The following is a 10,174-nucleotide window of genomic DNA, read 5'->3' on the forward strand; positions in this document are numbered from 1 at the left end:
GTAAATACTTGGGCCAAAGATCATGGCATTGAGTGGATTTATCATACCCCCTATCATGCACCAGCCTCTGGTAAAATTGAACGCTACAATGGGTTGCTAAAAACCATGTTGAAAGCAATGGGTGGTGGAACATTTGAGCATTGGAAGAAGCATTTGGCAGAAGCCACCTGGTTAGTCAATACTCGAGGATCAATCAATCGCGATGGTCCTGCTAGCTCCCTACATACTGTCAAGGGAGATAAGGTTCCTGTAGTACATGTAAAGAACATGTTGGGAAAAGCGGTTTGGGTCTTTCCAGCTGCTGGAAAGGGCAAACCTCTTTGTGGAACTGTTTTTGCCCCGGGACCAGGATCCACTTGGTGGGTTATGCAGAGAAATGGGGATGTTCAGTGTGTACCACAAGGGAATTTGATGTTGGGGGAGTACAGTCAGTAATTATATATATATATATATATATATATAGGTTTGTGTGTGCACGTATTTAATGTTTGGTATTTATTGTTTGTTTGTATATATATTAAGAATGATGTAGTGATGGAGAATAAGGGGTGGAATGTCATGGTTTTGTGATTTTTGGCTTTCGGTATTCCACATCATAACATCATGTGGGGCACTGGGACTTCAACTGTTAATGCTCAAGTCCTGGGTACCTGCCCTGAAGAGAAGAAGAACTACATTCCCCAGGGGACCTTGCGGTCAGGGAGAGGAGGTTTAACTCCTGGCAAGGTCACCTGATGTGCTCTTTCTCGCCTGCCGTTCATTGTGGGCGCTGCTCCCGTCTCCCTGCTGCTCAACTGGACTGCGCATCTCACCTCAGCGTTGTGGTGAGGCCCATCCACCTTTCGGACATTCTCTCTCTCATTATATTTGATTTATTAGCTTCAATTCTGATTATATTGTATTATAGTGTGTTATCTTGCATTCCGATAATATACTTAGTAAATTAGTTTGTTTCTCCTCAGATCGGTGCCGCTGTTTTTAATTATTTTGGGGTCCCCTGTTTCTTTTTTTTTCCGGAGGCGCGGATCTGCGGATCCCTCTGCCCTGCTCGTCACGGAACCGGGCCGAACCAGCCCATAAACCGTTGGCAATTCCATATGTCTAACCACATGTTTTTGCCCCAGATCGGTCGGGTGTGGATAGTCCATTCCTGGGTGGCCCACTGTGCAATCCAAAGAGTGAGCCCCCGGTACACAGCCCAACTATCTGTGCAGATGTTCAGGATACCATCACCAGGTTCCTTGGTTATAACCATCCACACAGCTCGCAGTTCTGCCCATTGGCTGCTCTGACCATCCCCCTCTTCAAACCAGATTGTCTCGGTGGAAGGATGGTACGCAATTGCTCTCCACTTGCTCGGGTTGCCCTTGCTGGACCCATCTGTGTACCAGGCATCTTCAGGGACAGGATATTTTCCCTCCTGAACGGGACTCTTCTCTGGTGGAGTGACCAGTATTTCTCTTGGTTCATCACTGTAATGTGTAACTAGGCCTAGGATCTTCTGGAGTTCTTCTTTCAAGGGTGATGAAGACAGACTGCTCCTTTGGCTGAGATAGGCGACCCACCGTGCCACTGTTTGTACTTGAGCCACCCCTGTCTTAGGAAGGTGGGTCAGATATTTCACCCACTCCTGGGTGGGAGTTAGATGGGCTGTGTGCAGGTCTTTTAATGCCCACTTTCTGTAATTTCTGCAGCATTCTTGATATTTCCTCTTGCCCACCCGGGAGTCTATACTGTCTCACGTTAGTAATCCAGCACAGGTTCGGCAGGCAAATACGCCCTTGCTTTGCATGGCCTCGTAATATTGCCTGCACCGCCCGGATACTGATACATCTCTGTCCAAGTCTGAACTCTCCCACGGTTGACTGGAGAGCCAGACCCCATAGAATATCTATGCCCAGGATGTCTTCTTGGACTGGGGCAATAGACACCTTGAACTCCCAGGGTGGGAGACGCCCAACCCCCAATTTTAACCATGTTTGGGTGACAGGAATAGTCTGTCCCCCAAGACCACCAATCATCACTCTCTCCCCATCAAACTTGCACGGATCTCCATAGATAATCTATGTTTCTGCTCCAGTGTCTACCAATGCCGTAACTCTCTGATTATTTTTTCGGGACAAATAAATCGTTAATTCTACATAGGGCCTCCGGTCCCATCTAGAGGCCCTACGGGGACTAACATCCCTTGTCACGCCATGAATTGTGCTATGGCCAATTCTTTTGCTTCTGGTGGCTCAGGCATTGTGGCCCGAGACACCTGTGGTGGCTTTTCTTTTTTTTTTTTTTTTTTTTTTTTTTGGAACAATGAAATTTCCCTGGTTCCATATTGTTATTGGTACCCTCTCTATAACCCTCACCCTTGATTTCTTAGGGTTGTTCTGGAATTTTTGATTGTCCTTTAGTTGTCTCCAGAGCTGGAGAAGGACATGGTTGGGCTGGCGGTCAATCTTAGCGAAGTGAACCCCAGCCCAAATTAAATCATTAAACTTCTGTTTTCGGGAGGCCCTTATGGGTTCCGATTGAGGAGCTCAAGTAGCCAGCATTTTGGTTTTACTTACCAGCAGGACCTCTGCTTCTTCCAATAGCCGAATGTTGCACCCAGTCCACAGACGTTCTGTTTCTCCCAAGTCAGCAACTAGCTGGGCAGCCTGCTGGACTACGGCTTCTGAGGCCACCAGGGGATTTAATATAGTGACTAGGGTGCCATAGAGATGGGAGGAAGCTTGCTGTAAAATTAAATCTCTCATCCCTGCTGATAATTTCACCATGTTAGGGCCAACAAAAGTGTCTTCATAGATATCCGTGAACTGGGTGTAAGAGAGGGTATAATTTTGAAGGTCCTCCATGGAGGACCACGTGCCTGTATGTAGAGCTATATCTGATTTATTCGGCCACACCATACGGCAGGCCGCCATTAACCATTCTATGATGGAATGGTTTTCATCAAGATATTGATCACCCGCATATAACCTCTGTCTGAGAGCAGGATGGACAGTCATGGTGGCCAACTTGGCTATTTCTGGGCCATTCACCAAAACACTTTCTGCCCCAGAATCCCACAGTCTTAATAACCAAGCTGGCACACTTTCACTAGGCTTCTGCCAAAATCGCTGTACTAAATCCATCAGTTCTGTTGCCGTGTATGGCCGGGCCGTTACATGTAAATAAGTCTGGGCAGGGGGCCACTGATCAGGCGGCACCCCTGCCTGTCTGTCCTGCGCTTTTTTTGTTTTCTGGGTTATGACAGGACGGACTTCCAGTGGATCGGTCAGAATTGGATATTCTAGATCTAATTTGGATTTGTTTTTTTCCTGATCATCCAAGTCTGTTGATTCAGGAGTCCGGTCATTGTTTCTTAAAATGTTACAAACTTGGCCTAAGGGAAGATGTAAAACTGGCTTCTTCCCTGTTAATACGCTAAGTTCGTGCTCCAGTTTTTCAATACCGTCTTGTAGAAGTTGATTTTCATTTTCTGAAGTATTATTTCTTACTTCCGCATGATTTAATGCGGTTAGTAGTGGCCATGCCACCGTGGTAGCAACCAGTCGTCTTTCTTCAGTGATGAGGATATCTTTGCAAAGTCCTAGAAAGTTATCCAGCATGAGATATAGGGAGATATTATCCACAACACGTAAGGGACCCCATTTTTCAATGGTAACTGCTAACTCACAATAGGGGGATCCCACAAATTCTGGGATCTGTCCTGGAATCATTTTCTCTAGAGAAATATTGTTTTTTTCTCTTGACCCATTTATAGAAATTCCAAAGAAAAGACATGATGTGTATTTTAGTATAATTGGCCTGCTTGGCTCAATCAATGAATATTAAGCTGTATCCACAAAAAAAGAAAGAACAAGAGAGTTAGGCCAAGTAGACTGTGATAACAAGAAAAAATAAATGGTGAGCTTACTCATATACTAAGCACACCATAAAATTTTTCTAAAAAAAAAAAAACACCAGCAAAGGCAACCTACAGAAAAGATGCTTGCCTCACCCGTACCCAGCTCTTAAATAGGTCTAGGAGGGGTGGAGCCAGGCTCCCCCCCCCCCTTCCGGCAGCACAGGTGAATTGCCTTCACCTGTGCTCCTCTGGCTGACTCATGGCTCGCCTCAGGTGATCAATCAAAGGTTCAGGCCCTGACTCAGCAGTTTCCATACACACGCCTGACCGATCTGGGGCAAAGACATGTGGTTAGACATATGGAGTATGTTCAAATGCGGGCCTGTACGTGTCTACTACGTTTCTGATCATCAGCCCCTACAGTTACCGGGAAACGATGAAGCCGACACGCTGGCCTGAGTTCAACCCAGGATAGAAATACAGCCTGTGTCTTGCCCTGGAGAGCAGACCTTCCCCTCTTGGTACCTCTGAAACATCTGTATTACTTCCTGTGGGTCTTTGAGCCTTCAGGATCACTGGAAGGATCTAAATGCCATCAAGCATTCCAGTGTTACTGTCAGATCACGTGCAATACCTACTGATGGTCACAGAATCACAGAATTGTAGGGGTTGGAAGGGACCTCCAGAGATCATCGAGTCCAACCCCCCTGCCAAAGCAGGTTCCCTACAGCAGGTCGCACAGGTAGGCATCCAGGCAGGTCTTGAACATCTCCAGAGAAGGAGACTCCACCACCTCCCTGGGCAGCCTGTTCCAGTGCTCCGTCACCCTCACCGTAAAGAAGTTCTTGCGCACATTTGTGCGGAACTTCCTATGCTGCAGTTTCCAGCCGTTTCCCCTCGTCCTGTCTCCACTCACCACTGAAAACAGTCTGGCCTCGCCATTCTGCCCCCCACACCTTAGATATTTATAGACCTGGATCAGGTCCCCTCTCAGTCTTCTTTTCTCAAGGCTGAACAGACCCAGTTCACTCAGCCTTTCTTCATAGGGGAGATGCTCCAGTCCCTTCACCATCTTCGTGGCCCTCCGCTGGACTCTTTCCAAGAGATCCCTGTCTTTTTTGTACTGGGGAGCCCAGAACTGGATGCAGTACTCCAGATGAGGCCTTACCAGGGCAGAGTAGAGGGGGAGGATCACCTCCCTCGACCTGCTGGACACGCTCTTTTTAATGCATCCCAGAATGCCATTGGCCCTCTTGGCCACAAGGGCACACTGCTGGCTCATGGCCAACCTGTCCTCCACCAGGACACCCAGGTCCCTCTCCGCAGAGCTCCTCTCCAGCAGGTCATCCCCCAACCTGTACTGGTGCATGCAATTATTCCTCCCCAGATGCAAGACTCTACACTTGCTTTTGTTAAACCTCATCCGGTTTTTTTTTGCCCAGCTCTCCAGCCTGTCCAGGTCTTGCTGAATGGCAGTACAGCCTTCAGGCGTGTCAGCCAATCCTCTCAACTTCGTATCATCAGCAAACTTGCTGAGGGTGGCCACCATCCCCTCATCAAGGTCACTGATGAAGATGTTGAACAAGACCGGACCCAGCACCGACCCCTGAGGAACACCGCTGGTTACAGGCCTCCAACTGGACTCTGCACCACCTACAACGACCCTCTGCGCTCTTCCAGTCAGCCAGTTTTCAACCCACCTCACTGTCCACTCATCTATCCCACATTTCCTCAGCTTTGTTATAAGGATGTCGTGGGGGACAGTATCAAAAGCTGTGATGAAATCAAGGTAGACTACATCCACTGCTTTCCCCCCATCCACCCAGCCAGAGACAACATCATAGAAGGCTACCAGGTTGGTCAAGCACGACTTCCCCCTGGTGAACCCATGCTGACTACTCTTGATAACCTCCTTTTCTTCCAGTTGTCTGGAGATGACATCCAGCATAAGCTGTTCCATCACCTTTCCAGGGACAAAAGTGAGGCTGACTGGCCTATAATTGACTGGGTCTTCCTTCTTGCCTTTTTTGAAGACCGGGGTGACGTTGGCTATCCTCCAGTCTTCAGGCAACTCCCCCGTCCACCAAGACTTCTCAAAGATGACAGAAAGCGGTTCAGCAATCACCTCTGCCAGCTCCCTCAGCACCCGTGGATGAATCCCATCGGGTCCCATGGATTTGTGAACACTGGTGTTTCCTAGGTGCTCCTGGACCACCTCTTCCCTGACTGAAGGGAGGTCTTCCATTCCCCAGATCCTCTCACTAACCTCCAGGGTCTCAGATTCTCGAGGGTGAGCTTTTTGACTGAAGACAGAAGCAAAGAAGGCATTCAGTATCTCCGCCTTCTCAGCATCCCCCGTTACCAGAACACCCCCGTCACTTAGCAGGGGAGCCACATTCTCCCTAGTCTTACTTTTACTGTTAACGTACTTAAAAAAACCTTTTTTATTATCCTTTATCCCCTTCGCCAGATTTAATTCCAGGCGGGCTTTAGCCTTCCTCGTCACATCCCTGCAGACCCTGACAACATTCCTGTATTCTTCCCAAGTAGTCAGACCCTTTTTCCACATTTCATGGGCCTTCTTCTTTCCTTTGAGTTTGTGCACGAGCTCCTTGCTCATCCACACAGGTCTCCTGCCACCCTTTCCCGATTTCTTCCTCACAGGGAAGAAAAATTGTACAGATTGGTGCGATCCTGAGCTTGGAAGAAGAGCTGCTTAAATGCTGAGATGGTCTACATGGGACTGATGGAACATAGAACGGACCTGCACCTCATGGCCGCATGCCTCCTGTAACATCATTGGGCACTGGCCCAATAAAGGATATGGACTTTCTGTGATCATCACTCATCTTGAATTGTACCAGCATGCATCGTGATGAAAACTGTATAAGCGTCGCCATATAGTGGATCTCTGTATTAGGGAAAGCTTACCCTTTAGTCAACCTGATCGTTGGTTCAGGCTGTGAAGGGGTGAAGCGTATGGGAACTGCTGAGTCAGGGCCTGAACTTCTGATTGATCACCTGAGGTGAGCTTTGAGTCAGCCAGAGGAGCACAGGTGAAGGTAGTTTACCTGTGCTGCTGGAAGGGGTGGAGCCTGGCTCCTAGACCTATTTAAGAGCTGGCTACCTGGGTGGAGGGTTCTTTTTTGGAGATCTGTTCTGCTGTTTGTTTGTAGGTGAGTCTGGGTCGTTGGTAAGTTTTCTTTGTAGTTTTTTTTTTGTTTTTGTAATCTGTTTTGTTGTTTTCTGTTGTTTTGTTGTTTTGGGGTTTTTTTTGTTTGTTTTGTATTTATAGCGTCATTATATTCGTTGTATATACTGTGTCTGTATGGTATATTTTGATGGGCTTGATGGTCTTGTTGCTCAAACTCTTCTTTATATCTTGTTTGTTTCTTGTACTTTGTGGGGTTGTGACTTTTTAAGTTAATGGGATGTGGTTTTGTAGGTAAATTTTCATTAAGGGTCTTTGTTCGGTAGTAACCTATATTCTCAGCTTGGAGAACAGAACAATTTATTTGGGTATGTCAGTGGCCCTTAACAGAGGATAAGTTACTGCATTTACATGAGCTATTTTGAGTACATTTAGCTGCTAGTCACATAGTGCCTACTACCGGCTTTTAGTATACTCCCGTCTTTGTTATTCACAAGAAGAGCAGAAAATGGAGGTTTTTACAGGACTTGTGTCCTGTCAGTGCAGTAATCGAGCCCATGGGGGTGTTGCAGCCTGGTCTTCCTTCGCTTTCGAAATTATCTTCAAATTGGTCCATAGCAGTTATTGATTTAAGGGACTGTTTTTTTGTGTGTGATTTTATTTTTTACCATTTTACTTCATCTGAAAGATGCACTATGATTTGCTTTCTCAGGGTCTTCCATCAACCAGCAGAGCCCTGCTCGGCAGTGTTACTGAACTGTGTTACCACAAGGAATGCTTAATAGTCCAACCATATGTCAGTTGACTGTAAGACATGTATTACAACCAGTGTGAAAAGCTTAGTCTTGTGTTCTTGGTTCATGTTGTGAAGGGGTGGAGTGTATGGGAACGACTCAGTCACAGCCTGAACCTCCGTTTGGCCACCTGAGGTGAGCAATGAGTCAGGCAGAAGAGCACAAGTGAAGGCAAGTCACTTGTGCTGCTAGGAGGGGTGGAGTCTGGCTCTACCTCTCCTAGACCTATTTAAGAGCTGGCTACCATCTGATCTGCTTCGTTGGGGTTTTGTGAGTGAGCCCGGGGTGTGGATGAGCTTTCTATGTATTCTCTTTGTTATCATAATCTGCTTTGTTTAAATTTTTTATTTTGTAATTATACCATTTTAATATTCATTGATTATACACAAGGCTGCAACCATCAGTAAGCCATCTGTCGTCTTCATTTTCTAATGGTTTGTCCTTTAAGTCTAGTTGGCTGGAATATTCAGCCTCAGTTGTTTCCAGGCAATCAGGGAATACTTGTTCTCTAGGAGTTCTGCTAAGTAAAGATGCTGGGTTGACAATTTTAGCTACAGTTATTTCTACATCTTCCTGTTCTACCAGGGTGGCCTGGTGTTTTGGGAACCTTTGGGGTGAGAGCCAGTGTCCTCCTTTTACCTCCAGTATGGTAGGTACTGTGTGAATTATTACAACTGTTTTTCTTTGGCCCAGTCTAAGTTTACAGGCTTCTTGAATATTGAACACTAATACAGACTCCACCATCAGGCATCCTGGCCATCCCTCACTTGTTTCATCAAGCTGTTTGGACAAGTGTGCCTCTGCCCTTCAGTAGGGTCCAAGGTTTTGGGTGAGGACTCCAAAAGCTATTTCCTGCTTTTCATGCAAGATCAGCCTGAAGGGTTCAGTCATGTCTGGTAGCCCCAAGGCAGTGGCCTTCGTGAGTTCTTGTTTCAGCTGGCAGAATGCCCTCCTTGCCTCCCCATCCCATATAATGTTTTTTGATATGATTTCAAAAGAGCATAAAGAGGCTTTACCAGTAGTCCGTAGTTGTGTATCCACAGTCAGCACCATCCTGTCATCCCTAAGAGTGTGCAGAGTTCCTTGGCAGTCTGCAGCTCAGGGGTTTGGCAGGTGGCTTCTTTCCTGGCAGTCCTTAAGGTATGAAGTTGAGCTGTAATCTCATATCCCAGGTACATCATTTGCTGCTGAGCTGCCTGTGTTTTCTGTGGCTCAGTATCAGTGTTTTCTCTGACTCTATGTCCATTAAGTCCAAGAAAGTGTAACAAGCTTACTGTCCAGGCAATGCACTGTTCCCCCGACTCTGTGGCAACCAGAAGATCATCCATATATTGCAGTAAAAACCCCCTTTCCAGGTGGTCACTCCCATTGTTCTAAGTCTTTGGCAAACTGGTTCCCGAACAAAGTAGGGCTGTTTTTAAACCCTTGAGGAAGTACCATCCAGGTGAGCTGCGTTTTTCTTTCTGAATCAGCGTTTTCCCATTCAAAGGCAAACAACAATTAACTTCCAGGACTCAGAGGCAAGCAGAAGGCGTCTTTTAGATCCCATACGGTAAACCAATACAACTCACTGGAAAGCTTAGTAACCGGAGTATACAGTTTTGCCACTAGAGGGTGTAAGTCCTCTATTAATTTGCTAATAGCCCTTAAAACTTGTCTAGTCTGGTAGCTCCTATCTGGTTTCTTAACTGGCAAAATAGGAGTACTGTGTCTTGAATCGCACTCCACTAACAACACATTTCACAAATTGGTCAATTACCATGTGAATTCCCTTTCTATCTGCTCATTGTAGGGGATATTGTTTACCTGTACTGGCTGAGCTCCTGGCTGTAGTCTAATTTGTACTGGGGAAGCCAATTTTGCTCGTTCCAGGGCCTCTGCTGCCCATACCCCTGGATAAACCTGATTTTGCACCTCCACCAGGATTTCTGTTCCAATAGGAGTGGTGGTCAGGGCTAGGCTAAGTACCTTGACTAATTGGTCCTCTTTTACCTTGAGCTCAATCCTTCCTGACTCAAATTTTATCTCTGCCTCTAATTGTTCCATTAAATCCCGTCCCAATAGGGGCTTTGGAGAATTTGGCATGTACAAAAACTTATGTATTCCCACCTGTTTTCCCAATGAGAATTTTAAGCGTTTTAGGAAGAATGCCTTTCCACTTTGGCTCCACTTACAGTAACTAACTCATCATTAGTTGGGGTTAAAGATGGTTTTTAAAACTGAATATGTAGCTTCAGTATCCACCAAAAACTCCACACTGTTGCTGATTTCCTAGTCTTATTTTAACTAGTGGTTCCACTAGTCTTGCCCTCAGTTCTTCCTTTTCTTTGATTTCTCAGTGGGCATTTATTTTTCCAGTGTCTCTTCTTCCTGCAGATGGCTCAC

This window comes from Centrocercus urophasianus, unplaced genomic scaffold (assembly GCF_019232065.1).
Source record: "Centrocercus urophasianus isolate 14NV4802_14NV808 unplaced genomic scaffold, USGS_Curo_1.0 seq_442, whole genome shotgun sequence".
NCBI lineage: Eukaryota > Metazoa > Chordata > Aves > Galliformes > Phasianidae > Centrocercus > Centrocercus urophasianus.